We start from the raw sequence: 16,777 nt of genomic DNA on the forward strand, positions 1-16,777 counted from the left end.
ATGCAATATTTGCTGTGCCACATATACCAAGCTAACAATAATCAACATGTACATGCACCATGTAAATTCCCTGCATTAATCTAACAGTATGAAACATGTAAAATGCCATGCATCAGTCTAACAGTATGCAACATGTAAAATGCCATGTGTCCATCTAACAGTATGCAACATGTAAAATGCCACATGTCCATCTAACAGTATGAAACATGTAAAATGCCATATATCCATCTAACAGTATGCAACATGTAAAATGCCATGTGTCCATCTAACAGTATGCAACATGTAAAATGCCATGTGTTCATCTAACAGTATGCAACATGTAAAATGTCACATGTCCATCTAACAGTATGAAACATGTAAAATGCCATGTGTCCATCTAACAGTATGCAACATGTAAAATGCCTTATATCCATCTTACAGTATGAAACATGTAAAATGCCACATGTCCAACTAACAGTATGCGACATGTAAAATGCCATATATCCATCTAACAGTATGCAACATGTAAAATGCCATGTGTCTATCTAACAGTGTGCAACATGTATACCCATCTGATGATATGCAACAGTGAACTGTCATGTGTACCCATCCATTGGTATTAGAAATACACAATGTGATGAACATATATCTACTAATATACAACATTCATGATGACATATATACCCGTTGAACAGTATGTAGCATATACATGCAATCTATACCTTTCCTATATTACAACAGTACAACTTCTCCGCCTAGTCGCAAGTATACTTTCTATAACTGTAATGGTAACTATGCTCATGTTTCAGAGTGTGATGTATAAAATTATTCCGCAAACGCTACACAATGCTGGCGAGTATACAATGATATCAGCAAACACGTGAGCCCCAAATCCTTTTTCTCTGAGCGGTCGACTATGTAGTATAATATATCTACGGAAATGACAACTTATGTTGAGCTGTACAAGTAGGCATATGTAAGTACCCACTGTGGTTATACGGTGAAAATTGCTCAGACATATCGCTGAACATGACCCATCAAGATTGACATCCGATATATTCCAAGATTCTTCAAGTTATAAGTAAAGTTAGTAACGTTTCTCCTGGTAGATGACATCCTCGGTCTGTCGACTGAACATTAGTGTACTGCTACTTGAAGTAATCTGGCACATGTTACGATCTTTGTGCAGTTAATGATAATCGATTAGAACACAAACCAGAGAAGCTTACGTTCGATGGTAATTCTATTTCAATGAAACACGAAGGCGAGTAACATGATAGCAAGTATCATTCCGTGTTAAAGTTATTGAAAGTGATGTTCCGTACATCCGTTCGATCAGTATCCCCAACTAATTGGATGAACAGAATCGTTTAGTGTCTGCAGAAAGTGGTGTAGGATATCAAAACTACTGCTTTATTGTAAGAGTAAGACCAGTGTTTTTTATGTCTGCTTATCCAAACTAACAATGGCAATTATCAGTTTTAAAACATGTAACAGAGTCCTAACGTACACCATGCCGGCCAGTGACTGGTTTAGTAAGTGATCTTAGTGTTAGATGAAGCAGCTAAATTTGCGTTTGTCCGAGCTACTATTTTGTGATGGTTCAAACATTCAATCAAATTCCATATGTTTTGGACAACTTTTAGGCATACAGAATACTGCTCTCCTTGTTTCAAACCCACATTATGTTTTTTATCGACATATAAAGGAAACATTAGCTCTTTTACTAGGAAGATGCTGCTGTAACCAACCACGGGAAAAACGACAATATATACTCACTCTAGTCTTTACTGGACACATAAACAGTTCAGCATGCAATAAGTTACATGCACGCTGACGTACTAATACATATCAATGTAACCCATTTTTTCCCTGCAACCTACTCTATTATACGTACAAGTCATAAATGTGGGCGATGTGTATTACATTAATAATAATTATCTTACATTGACATAGTTTCGTCATGTGCCAATGCTGACAACGTCTCCGTGTAAGACAGTTAATCAGAATTGAAGGCAGTATCCATACATGAAAGAAAATCGTTATTAAGAATTTACTATTCCGTCACATTTCGAATAGTTATATAATATAGAACGCAAAGAAAGAAACCGTGATGGAAAGGTAACTTTGTAATGTTTATCTGTCTTCACACAGATATGATTGTTACCATGCCTAACAATCCCCGTCAACTGTGAATCTACCTTGAGATTACACACCCATCAGATACGACTGTATGGCGTCTCAATAAAACCAGAACCAGCAATATACATGACAAAGACAACTGCCAATTTTCATAAGTCTGTCAGCATAACATAAACTTACTGGATACATAAGGTAACAGGGAAACACCGTCAGTGGTGGATATAAACCGAGAAACCAATACTATTTGTTTGTTTGTTGTTTAACGCCACACTCAGCAATATTCCAGGTATATGACGGCGGTCTGTAAATATTCGAGTGTACAATCCAGTGAATGACTTCATGAGCATCGATCTACACATCGATCCCGACAAGCACAGTAACCTGTTACGGCACGCATGGGCTGCTGAATACCTTGTCTATCCCGGATCTTCACGGGTCGTCACGCCGCTTGTCAACATAATGCGCGATGTTAACCCGTGTTTCGATGTTCACATGCAGTTTTCACACCTACTTTAAGCATTGGCACTAATAATTTATTTAATGAAAAATCTAATTGATTTTCGGTGTAATCGGTTTCGGACATTCGAGACGATATTATTATGCTCTGGTTTTTACGTTTTTAATGATTTTAGCATTATACGATGTCATCATAAGAAACATATATGCCACATGTTCAGCTTCCTCAGTCCGGCATTTACAGCAGAGAAGAACGTTACAGAGCCAGATATGCATTTAATGAATTAAAGAACATTGTCACAACATATTTGTTTCTAACCGAAAATATTTGCGCAAACGGCCTGGGTCATGACCACAAATAGGTTTAAAAATCCGAGTCTAACCTCATGATCAAACAAGGGAGGGTCATCACTGGTGGGAACAGGCAGAAAAAAATCATCTTCATTGGATCTGTGGTTTCCGAGGAGATGATGTTTACAGTGCCAATATAAACATTCTGAGACAATTGGAGATTATGTTGCAAACGAAATGTCAAGTCAAATTTAAAATATCGCAACATAACGAACACACGACTCAAAGTTACATACACGCACTAAACAATATTCCACCTATATGACGATGTTATGTGGATAATTGAGTCTGGATGAGGCAATCCAGTGATTGAAATCATGAGCATCGATCTACGCAACTGAGTTACGTTGACATGCTGTTACCAACTCAGCGAACCTGACCACCCGATCGCCTTTTACGACAAGTATGTGTTGCTGTAGACCAATTCCAACCCGGATATTCAACTCAATATCAGACACACATACACCAATTTACCAGTTAACACCTTGAAATGAAATGGTACCAGTCAAGTTATATTTTAAACACATTGAATAAAATTTGTAATTAACATAAGACATTAAAAATTAACTTTTGAAACAATGCATTCAGGCCATAACAGAATATGATCCATGGCGTTGCCATATGGTGTTTAAGTAATGCATTGGTTCATGTGATGAAGCAAAATATTTCGGCAACATCTTCCGTTGTCTTCGCGTAATCGTATCTAAATTAAGAAAACACAATAACATTAAACACATGTTATTCTATTAATGAACCACTACACATTCATAAAGGGAACTATCACATTGCTTATGATCGGTACTGTGTGGTCATACATGTATCAGTCCATCTTATTACAGTTCTGACAATAGCATACAAATGCTACTATTCGGCCGCACCAACTAATCTATAATAGCCACAAAAGGAAACTATCCACGGGTAGAAATCGAGGTACAATGTAACTGACAACAGATGGCATACAGGGGGAACGTTTTGAGAGATTTATTAAACATATCATTTTTTGAACATTAATGGGCACATGTTGCACGGATAAGGCCAGAATGTGCCCCGTGACAGGACGTTGTGCTAGAATCCCGTGTTAAAGGTGGTTCAGAAGTGTGATTGGCCATGGGTGGATGTTCCGGTTCTCTGGAATGGTCTGGGCAGTGTTCACGGCAGTTTAGAGACGGTTGCGGAGATGTGTGACGGGGACGAGGTCTTGACTGAGAATGCAAGCCCGGGACATCGGGATAATGGGTCTGGTCAATGGCTGAGAATGTAAGGCAAGGGTAGAGGGATATTGGGAAGGGCGGAAGGCCTGACCCTATACCCCGATGCCCCGATGCCCTGGGCTTAAATCCTCAGTCAAGGCCAAGGAGAAAGTTTTTATAGAACTAATAAACAGTCTAAACGCAAGAAATACCAGAAATATATAAGAAGACATCGGGATACCTAAAAGTAAATCAATACAGTGAGGCGCGGTAGGAATTCGATAAAAGTTCGCGAGAGAAAGATCACGTGCAGCATGCAGATAACTGAAGTCATGTCATGTAAGATTGAATACCATTTCATCACCTGCCCCGGTGGCTCAGCGGGAAAACAATGGGTTACAAAAATTAACACGATATTTGAGACTGCAGTGTCCATTCAAGTCGTTGAATTGTTTTTATGTGAAACAAATGTGACTGTATCTAAAGGCCAGTTTCTGGCGGAATGTCCTGATTAATGAATACTTCCGCAGTTTATCAACATCGCAGTTAAATAACCTACTCACACAGTAGTATTAAGCCGCAAAAGGTTTATGAGGACTCGTCTCATCAGCGATGAAATAGTTTGTCTGTGACAATGGAAGCGGTCGGCCACCTTGCGATGCGAATTCCGCCACACAACCTTCCAATGGCCCGATAACGTTCGGCAGTTCTCCTGACACGTTCCACTTGCTGAACGAAGGAATGTCCAAAGGATCATCTTTTAAATAGGAAAGTAACAGGTGGTCCAGATGAATAGTGGCTTTCCTGTGGTCGTTACGTTGTTCGTGCCTTCGCACAAGGTGATCTGTTGCACCATACCTGTTAGATTCATCTGTCACTATTTTTACATCTTTCGGCATTAGATACTTTTATATCACACATAGTTTACATTTTCGGAATGCACAGTTTCATTTTAGGCTGGAATATTTGTCCAAAATGATTCCAAATATTAATAAGAAACTCGGTCAAGGCGTTCTGCAAATGGAAAAGAAACATCTTTTCAAGATTCTGAACTTGTTGTTTCTTCATAGATCAATCCAATACTACAATACATGATCATGAAGGTGTTCCCTACCATTTCATACCGAAGACTCCAACGAAACTGCACTGGCATCTGTAATAATGTATCTGTAAAGTTCTTATAACTTTGTAATAGTAACCTTTCTTTTGTGGGATGTGGTGCCAGGAAAAGTAACATGATTAATGGAATCTGTCGCATTGTAGATATATTTATCATTAGGCCTGTCATACATGCGTGAAACGTTTCAAACTTGACTTACGACTCATTGCTCAAGTCTGTGTCTGTGGTTTATCAGTTGTGCGTTTTTGAGCACAGCCTAGTGTTCGTTAACGCTTGAGACCTTTTTCTGTAGCTGCTCCTGACACGCTATCGTCACTTTAACTGCAGTAACGACCTCTGTGTCCCATTGGTATAATTTATCATGTTCTTGTGAACATAAACGAAGAAGACAATATGACATAATTTCTTTTCTATAATGACCCCACAATTTTTGATATTATTGTTTAAACAAAGAATCGTGGCTGCATTTACAAACATCCTTACGACACAGCAGTGTCTAATTCTGTTAAGATATTCTGAGAATATATCTGGAACTTAATAAAATGTCAACAAAAAAGGGATTACTTTGCATTTTGTATTACTATCGAAAACGTGTTTTCTCAATCATTATTCCGTGAATAATATCTATTTGACTAGAGAAACAAAAATTAGTTTTGAAACTCCGCCAACCACAGTAAATACACTTAAGTGTCTATTGCTTGAAGCATTATCGATCCATATCAATATGGGGTATGTTGTACTAAGAGTGAAAAATAATAGTTTTCAGGAACGAAGGGATTATCGTTGCTTAAATTGTTTACATGAGGAAAACATTAGAAGACAGGTGGTGTTGATAATCAACATTTCCCATTCCCTTGAACCTGTATAAAACAGGGGCGTTTTCACGTGTTCTTCCTCAATCCTGTTTTCAGCGCATAATTATGTTATTGTTATTTGTTAATACTCTTAACATAATACCATTTGGTTGAAGTCTTTCCTCCCATCATTTGTACTTTCATCAGTCAACTGTGATAATTTTGGACCCTGTCGATTAGATTTAAAATGGCCATACAATCATATGATTCACTTGTCCAGATGGCACGGAGAGCACACATCCCAGCATTGAGGGGACACCATGAAGGTCATGCCAAAAGATCGGTTATTTAACATGTCATTACAACCACAGCTTGAAGGTCATCGTTGTCGTCATAGCGCTTTCCACGAAAGAGTTTGTTCAGTTTAGGAAACAGGGGTGTGTCACTCAAATGTATATATACTAGCCACATTAAGAAACTGTGTACGGAGAAAATATAGATACATGTATAAGGGCACACCGTCCATATATGAAATATAGGTTTGAACACAGCAATTATTGGAGACATTCAAACGCTCATGCACGTGCCATGCGATATGACGTCATTGATGGGGGCCTATGGACGTGCAATGTGTTACTGCACGTGCATCCTGTGCAGCTGTACACAGCATATTCAATTCGCTGTCACTTTGGAAAGCATGATCTGTGGTCATTCAAAAATTCTCAGGCGCAGACACAAGCATATCGCAAGCAAATCATGCCAAGATTGACAGCTGCACAGCGTCATGAAGCCATTGGAATGATCCGAGCGGGAATGAGGCAACAACAGGTGGCAACACATTTCAAATGCCATCGTAACACGATATCGGCATTGGTGAGGCGTTATCAGAACACAAATGACGTTGCCGACCACCCACGTTCAGGACGTCCCCGAGTAACGACGCCAAGACAGGACAGATGGATTCGAGTTACACATCTCCGACACAGGTTCCAAAACGGCAGTAACGACGTCCCAGACAATTCCTGGACTGCGCCGTATCCATCCCAACAAAGTCAGGAATCGTTTACGTCAGTACGGGATTCGACCACGACGCCCTGCCATACGTCCCATCCTGACACACCGTGATCGAGTCAACCGTCTAAGATGGTGTCGAAATCATGTTCGCCAACCTCGAATATGGTGGAGAAATGTTGTCTTTACAGATGAATCGAGGTTCAACATTTCCCACAGTGACGGGCGCCAACGTGTCTACCGGCGTTTGGGAGAACGTTATGCACGCAACTGTATTGTGGAGAGGAATCGTTTTGGAGGTGGCTCTGTGATGATTTGGGGTGGGATAACAGCACGGCACCGAACCCCTTTGGTGGTTGTTCAGGGCAATCTCACCGGTGTTGGCTACAGAGATCAGATTCTGAGGCCTATGGTCATTCCTTTCCTGCAACGTCATGGCCCGGGATTGACATTTCAACAGGACAACTCTCGTCCTCACACGGCTAGGGTCGCAATGGATTTCCTTCACCATAACAATGTCATGTTACTGCTGTGGCCTGCAGTTTCTCCAGATCTCTTCCCAATAGAGCATGTGTGGGATAAAATGGAGCGCCGTCTGCGTCGTCTTCCACATCCTCCAGATAACGTCCGTGACTTGGCACAGGATTTGAGGAGGATATGGCAGGTCATTCCCCAGGCCTTCCATGCCCATTTGGTAGACTCCATGCGTCGCCGATGCACTGCTGTGATTCACGCACAGAGTGGTCATACCCGTTATTGACTTTGTGACTTTTTCGTATGACCCCCTACTCCATTTTGATCTTCTGACGTCATCGTAATCGATGTTGTTCTGGTCCCTTTGATATTTTCTTATGGTCCGATCATTCAGCTGCTACAGCGTCTGCATCATTTTGTTCTTGCTGTGTTGTATTTCAATCCAGAATATATTTTCTCCGTGCACAGTTTCTTCCGTGTCGAGAACATGATCACAACCCATTTTCCAAACAAATGCTTCTCACTGAAATCAGGAGTACTCAAAAAGTGCATAGGTGATGGAATATGCCAACACATTTTGAGAAAAACCTATTCACCGAACGATTGTAATTACAACGACACTGCAGTTGTGTTTGATATGTTGATCTTCACGCAAAGAAGCGTCCTCTTTCCAACATGACCATGCCATCTAAATCTTGATGATGAACTTACATGATAACATTATGGAAAAATATGATATATTTAATAATTGAGAGTTTCACAGTTGTTACTGTATTGTTTTTCGTTTTGTGTGTATTGTTTGTTTTCTTTTGTTGTTCTATTTTGTGTTGATTGTTTTTTTTTTTGTTTGTCTGTTTTTCGGGGGGGGGGGGGGGGGGCGGCGTTATTTTGTGTGTGTGTGTGGGGGGGGGGTGCTATGGAATGTTGAATGTTGATCTTTTATCACTTAAAGGTTTCAATTTATAATTGAAATTATGTTTTGTTTCGGGTGCAACTGTATGGAATAGATCGGAGATTTAAACTGTGCATCTGGTCATTCGAAATTAATCGAAACAATACTATGTGAATCGAAAATTGTGACGGACAGAAAGATAGCCTAGCAGACATGATTGAGGGTCGGCATTCTCCTTGGGATGAATAGATCTTTATTGACACCATATGCATTATAGATATACATGCATCTATATTGAACCGCAGAAGAAACGTCACCCCAAGTAACATTGCATAAAAAATTGTCATATAAATATCTTGGTAATTTTTGGCAAAGTTTCTTTGATTTAACATTACCTTGTCCGGAAAATGAAATTTGATGATAAAAAATAAAGCAGATGACAATAAAACCGATCGCCATAAACGCATCACGGCAACGGCCATGGTAACCTGATGCACGTAAGTTCCGTGCAAATGGAAATGCACACGCGTTCCCCCATTTCTTGCCCTATTAAAATCCACATAGATCGCATAACATTTATTCGTTATTGAATTGCTCCACATGCCAAGAGTGACAAGAAATCAACGACACCAAGCCCTTGGACAATTGCAAGCTGGACAAACCGCCCGGCAAGTAGCCAATGCAAGTACACATAAGGACCAGCAATGGTACCAGATAACCATCACTACATATGACCGACCACGTTGTGGAAGACCAAGGGTCACCACCCGACGTCAGGATCGTCAGATTGTGGGACAGCATCTTCAACATCGCTTTGTTTCTGCTGCGGAAACTGCTCGACAGACCATGGGGACACACGAGCGACACATTAGTGCGGACACCGTGCGTCGACGATTGACGAGCAGACACCTCCACTGTCACAGGCCACATACCGTCACAGGCCACACCTGAGGAACGTTATTCGGATGCTTGTGTTGTTGAGAGAGACTCATGGGGTGGTCCGAGCATCTTGGCGTGGGGTGGAATTGGTTTTGCACAGCAGAGGGTCGGCCCTGTGGTCTTCCAGAACATCGGTACAGGGAGAGGCAATGGTGTCACAGCAGCTCGGTACATTGATCAAGTCTTGAGACCACACGCCATACCTAATTTGGCAAGTCGCTGCAAACACGAGTTTCAGCATGATAAGGCCCGTGTCCAACGAGAGAAACGAGAGACTTCCTCCAGCAGAATGGCATCAGAACCATGCAGTGGCTTGCCCTCAGTTCCGATTTAAATCCCATTGAGCACCTGTGGGACGAGATTCAAAGACGGCTGAATGACGTCCGGCCAAGGCCAACAACCGCAGCTGAACTGCGTCAGGCGTCTCTCAGAGTGTGGGCTCAAGTGCCTATTGCCTTCATCAACCGCACGGCAGTCATCAATGCACATGGCAGACACACGAGATACTGAGACTTGTGATGCCATTTTCTCAGAGACAAGTGTTGTGTTTCACTTTAAGGACATTTGACACTTTAATTTCAACTTTGATGATCAGTTTCATCTTTTTAATGTGTCTCAAAGTATGTTTACAGTGTTTGGAGAAAAAATATTTCTCATATATCTATCCATGGTGACGTTTCTTTTGCGGTTCAATATAGTTTACTCTTTCAATGATTCATATTAGATATCTTTTCAAGGATCTATGCCAGGGATTCTCCTAACATCCCATGACACAAACATCACTTCCCACAGGAACACAAAGCAAGAAGTTCTTAACCCGCCACAGGACTACTTATCTGACAAGCTAACCTGTCCGAAAACAATTCTTCAGGATTCAAATTCTCATAACTAGCAGAGGATCCTTGCCATCTCAGATAAAGAGCCAATTGGGAATATTCAGTCTAAGACCATCTAATTACATTGTGATGGGAGGCCAGGGAAAATAAGGATTATCGTTTGCTTTAACACTTATATAGGAGTTTGAATGACGCGCTGTCGATGTCGATGGTTGCCAAAGGGGACTATTGAGCATGAATAACGTTCTTGAGAAGACAACGCACAGCGTGTCAGTATTTAGGTATTATAAATGGACGTAGTGAAAGTGTACTCTTGTCGGCAGGGAGCTTATACGTTTTCTTTCATATATAGTGTACACAATATATTCCACTGTTATGAAACGAAAATCAAACAGTACAAAATGTACTTTCAGTTGTAAAGGAATATTTAGAAAACAATTCAATTAACTTATGATTGATGCATATTTCATTGACGTTCCCAGAAGTTACCAGAGATAGAAGTTAACGTCAATATAATCGTCTTTATTGATACATTTACTTTACCGCCTATTTCTATCGGTAATTCCTTGATAGTCAGCATTTACACTTAAAACTTAAAGATGTAATTTTTATTTCCGTCGATATTTCAATTGCGATTTTGCTGTGTCACAAGAAACATGAGGATGTAACTCTTACAAAAAAAAATCCAATTTAAGGGCGAGAAAAACGTACGAGAAGATACAATTGTACATTGAGGTTTAAGAAAAAAATTAATCAACATGTCAAAGCCTTAATATTTCTCATACTCGTATCACTGCCACATGAACGGAGACAGTCCAAATATCATCTGTAAATAAAAACGATGATACTGTGATGTGTTTGTCCTGTCTTACAAGTAGCAACCATTGTGATTGAATATCGACCACGACACAGCTGGTCCCAGAACCGAGGTCTTTGTCAAGTTATTTCAGGTGGTTATATGAGTAAATGTAACAGTTATAAATCAAGTCAGGTATAAAAGACAGGCGTATCCTTGAATCGTCTCACTGAAACCAGTTCCGAAGAGCATGATTGCACCCTGCAACGATCGGGAGCATAAACGGTCAGGGCCCACGCTTATGTCACGAAAACAGATTACTGCAGAACTGTTCATGTAGTCCAACTTATATGCTTTATGGATGGTTGTTTCTATCTCACACATGTATGAACAAGAACGTGGGACGATGGGACTGTTGGTAATCAAGCCGAAAACCCGAAATAGTTTTGATTGTGTTGTGCCACATCTATACAATTTGTGTACTTGGTATATTTCATTTGCCCTGCATTCTAAAACACCAGGTTACTTCAAAATAATATATGTATATGACCATGAGGGAGAATATTGGGTGTACGCCTATTGGAAAGGTAATAGGATCTGTAAGTCTCGCGAAGCGCTCCTTCCGATACCAGTATTTCCGCTGATATGCCTATACTTTTGAATTACTTCTTCTTTCGAAATGCGCGACCGCCAAAGCTAACTTTGGTGGACGGGACCAAGTATACTACCACACGTGGTTGTCACCGCTGTTGACAGTTGTAGTACTTGTCTCATTTCGGAATGGTGTGATCAGTTATTTGCAATTCCCGCAAAGGTATCGGTTCATGCTTGACTAATGACCCACCATGGGCCCGTTGTAAAGGTACGTGCTCTTTTCTTTACCTTTAAAATAATTTTGACAACCAGTGGGGAACTATCGTTTAGACGTGTATTTATATTCCCAGTGGACAGTGTTTTATGATTATGGAGGATGTGTTACATGTTTCTCTGATGTAAGATTATTTATGAAGATGTAACAACTAATAGGTTGGCTAAACTACCCAAATTACCACGGCGTTCTGGTGTCGTACATTATGAGCAGTGTCATAGAAGCCGTGTCTTTGACAGTTTGACTAGGTATTCAATTAGGCCATATTTGGAGTATGAAATTTGTAAACGTGAAATGTACTTTAGTTAATTTATTTATATGTGCTTTAGTAATCATAGTTCTTAATAAACCAGTCATATATTTAAATTATAAAATTAAATATGCATTATATTTGGTCATATTTACTCTATCACACACCTTTAATTAAAGTATGTACTGTGAAACAAAACATGTTTATTTGTTAGTTATAGGTTGAAAATTATTTCTTAAACACTTTTATGAAGAAGACAATGGGAATTTATGCAATATAGAAATCATGTGCATAAATTGTTTTGGAATTAACAAAATTAGTTTTTATATTAAATGTGAATAGATATAATAATGCAGATATAATAATGCAGATGTATTATTTTTGGCACTTTGGTAGGCTTGCACTAACATTTTACTCTCATCCCCATGCACAGGATGACTCTATGGAAGTTTAGATGACAAAATTAATAAGAAAGACTCAGAGACCCAAGAAAAATATGGTTTGTTGTAATAATGAAAAGTTGAGAGAAAAATAATGATTTACTTACTTTGGATAAATGACAGTGATGAATGAATTTCTAATGTACAACAACCAAAAGATGAAGCAGCATACAGCATATAGCAACTTGAAATCAGACGTTGCCAAAACGCAAGGAAAGTACTCTGAATGATGTCCTACATGGTGAACGATTTTGACCAAACAATGAAGTGTAATATTATTGTGTGGGAAGAAATATAAGAAGTGTGCTACGCAATGTCAGCAATATAATTGTCATTACATTGCATACATTGATTGATAGCATGGGCAAGAATAAATGAGATTAACAGTATTAATATTTCTGGCAGTGAGGCTCGAACGAGCCAAGCAAAAAAATGCCAGAAGTCCAAAACATTAAAATATTGAACTTATCAATCATTTTACTGAACATTGAACACGATTTAGTACAACAATATTGACTTGATTCTGAGATAGAAGTAACTGCACCTACGTTTTCACATTTTTATGTTTCAAATATTCTGCCAATAAAGCCAAGTAAAGCAATGAGGTAATTGACATCTAATATTTTCCAATATCCATTTGGACCTGCCTTGTTTTAAGATTGCTAGTCAAGAATAATGTTTATTGGTTACCGTCCTTTGGATCAGTGCATTTGAACGCTGAATCCTTACCTGATGCAAAGACAAGACATCTTGATCATTCAACAAAAAAATATGAATGAATTTCATAAAGCAATAACTGCTATGCCATTGGTTAAGTTTTAAAAGAAAATATTCTAATATGTGGCATTATCAACACTTAAAAAAACAATACAAAAGCTTTAGATTTATTCATTTATTTTATCAAAGGTCATAGCTACTCACAAACTATTTAACATTCATGGCAAATACTCAAAGATGCCAATCCTGAAGAAATAACTACTTATGCCAGTGTGATTTTGAATATCTCAACAGCACGGTCTGTAATTTATGTCAGTATCAAGATTCACGTCCAAAGATGTTCTGTATCACCACGTTGATGACAACAATGTCCTATTCCACGAAATGTCCAGTGTACACGGTGTATTCTTATGGTCACAGACATCATTTACAGAACCAGTTCTTCATACTGCCACTTTATAAGACTTTCATATGTTTACAACTGTACACACAACATGAACTGTTCTTTCATATTCAATGTATTGCTTTACCGCAAAATATTCAAAGAAATCTGAAGATCTGTTGCATCCGTCTTGCTCTTGAGCTGAAGTTATGCTTGGGGTCAGTGGTAATTCTGGTGAATCATGTACATCTACTCGTGAAATCGTGAAATCTGGTCCAACTGCAAAAGCTAAATAACACTTATGAGAACACATAAGATATACCTCTAAAACAATTCTTTACAATGCTTACATCAAGATATAATTGAAATATTAAGCATGGAGATTTATCTTTTCCTGAATATGCTAAACATATGCTAAATGGGGTTGTAGTGATCAAGTTTGTTCCCATCATCCAGATTACATTTAAGTGAGGTCACTTTTTGAGAAAAATGGCAAAGATTTAATAATCATAATTTACAAATTAGATTAATAACTTTGTGTGTGAATAAAACCTGATTTTTCAGTGTACATAAGTGTCTACGGACAACACGCTTACTTCGAGATATTAAAAGTATTGACAAAAATCACACCAAATTACATTGTCAACATGCACATAATAGGCCTACCTATGACTATAGTTTGTTTCAACTCCTCTGGACACAAAATATGATTCTGTGACGTTTCTTATCAGAGCTGAACAATTAATTTTGGAAAAGGCTCATGATAGATGAAATGGAAATTTGCCATAAAATTATATGATGAATTAACGGGGAGCATAAGGTAATTAACAATTGCAAATACATTTTCTTTCTTTTTGACAATAAATAACAACAAATGTAATTGAACGAGTCACAGAACGACTGTTTCAATACCATCATCCCTGTAAGTGATGTGATTAACCGATAAGTTGTGACTTATCAACAGCCTGTCGGAAGTGGGCGAATAGTGAGCACTTATCTCAATATTTATGAATGGGTAGCGGCCAGTTTGACATCGATCATAGGACGTCTTGCCAACACTGAAACTGCCTTGACAAGCCAACACTTGCTATTCATTCTACCTAACTCGAGTGTGTCAAATTTTCTAAGTTACACTGCCATGTTCCGAATTTGATTAGCCAGGCTCTGCCCCAGGTAACACTGATATCGCCATTGCCGTGAAACGTTGTTTGTCACCGGAAGTACTATAGCCATTGATGTAGGTTTCTACAAATGAACAAATTTGTGTCATTTTAGTGCCGGTGCTTTAGAACGTCTGCATACTGTGATTATAATTAAACTATAACAAATTAGTCCTTTTAATACCAGATACATATTGCAATATAACAATAAACTTTGGAATCCACATTAAGTTATTTGATGAGGGTTACATAATTCACGACTTTAGTAAAGCTTTCAAAATGTCAATGGTAGTCATTTGGAGGACATGTCCAAAGTAGGCGCATCAGTGTCCACAAGTATGTTCGATACAATTCCTTAACGTGATTTGAACCACATGTTCTCGTGTTTGTTCAGATATACGCTTGACTTTAACCATATGTTCCCGTGTTTGTTCAGTTGAACACTTGACTTCCCTTTGCATATGTAGTACAGGTGGGAGGTGGCAGGAGACGCTCATATTTTCGGAATACCCTTTTTCCTATAATTTAGATTTAATACATGCTTATTATACAGTCGGAATCAAACAATGGACTATTATGGAAATGGTCGTGTATTGCTTTATTACTATTTAGAAATATAATGTCAAATGTTCAATATTATTTTGGCAAGTAGGAAAGAAAGTTTCAACTGAATACTCATTTCCCATATAAGAGTTGATTGTGCAAACTGATAAAACACTGGTTAGGGTGATCACGGAAGTAAAATTTTCAGACACATCTTAAGGAATTTTTATATGCTCAGCAACAAAAGTTGCTGTGTCACCAATATTGTAGTGTATTTTTCAACAAGTAAAGTTTGGTTTTCAATATTGTAGTACATGTATGGAATCAAGTCGCAAAAAACGCAACTGCTACAGGAAAGCATGCATTCCATGCAAAAGTTGACTTTTATGCAAACCTCATGCATTTCACTAACCACGAATGGGTATAAAACAATGTGCGTTAACGGGATTCCATATGCATTGTTTAGCATCGTGCTGACAACAACCACTCAGAAAAACAACAAAATTACGCAATTATTTAACATTACGAAATGCCACGCCTGTTCGATGCCACGCCTATCTTCACAAACCGTACGTCGTCGCCTCAGATGTAAAGGGATTGTCGCCAGAAGACCCGCCAGACGTCCCATTTTGACAGGAAACCACTGTCAAGCACGTCTTCAGTGGTGAAGACAGCGTCTACGCTTGACGCCTATGCAGTGGGGACAAGTTCTATACACTGACGAGTCTCGTTTTCACCTCAGCCACAACGATGGACGGATTCGAGTGTACCGACGTCGAGGTGAACGTTACGTCAATCATTGTGTCATGGAAGATCGGTTCCGGGGCGGCAGCGTTATGGTATGGGGTGGGATTACAGCAAGACAGAGGACCCGTTTGGTAGTGGTTGAGGGAAATCTCAATGGACAGCGCTACGAGATCATCGGCCCTGTTGTTCTACCGTTTTTGCGTTGTCATGGTCCAGGCATTACCTTTCAGCATGACAACGCCCGGCCTCATATTGCTCGACTTTTTCAGGATTCTCTTCTTTTTGATTTCCTTCTACATGGGCGTATTTACTATTCTTAAGATAGGGGTGAGAGCATACCCTGAGAACTACACATGTTATATTTGGGATAACACTTTATTTGTAAAGTACAGATTCTAGTAATAATTTGGGTTGCATGCAGTCTGGGATTCGAACACACACTGTCAGAGTGATGCACCTAATAGCCAGCACACAAAGTCAGCGATCTAACCCACTCAGCAACTGAAACTTCCAAAAAAATGAAAGTCTGACAGCCGGTAGTCTAGATCTAAATCACGTAGTTTGTGTACCCCTCTTACATAGCAAGTGTACGTGTTTGTTACTGGTACGGCATTAGAGTAAACTTTAACAAGATAATTTTATGTTTTTTTCGAAATTCCATAATAGTGGTACAGTGGTGAGAGACTTGAA

Source organism: Haliotis cracherodii, unplaced genomic scaffold (assembly GCF_022045235.1).
Source record: "Haliotis cracherodii isolate W230 unplaced genomic scaffold, xgHalCrac1.p SCAF_20, whole genome shotgun sequence".
NCBI classification, from domain to species: Eukaryota; Metazoa; Mollusca; class Gastropoda; order Lepetellida; family Haliotidae; genus Haliotis; species Haliotis cracherodii.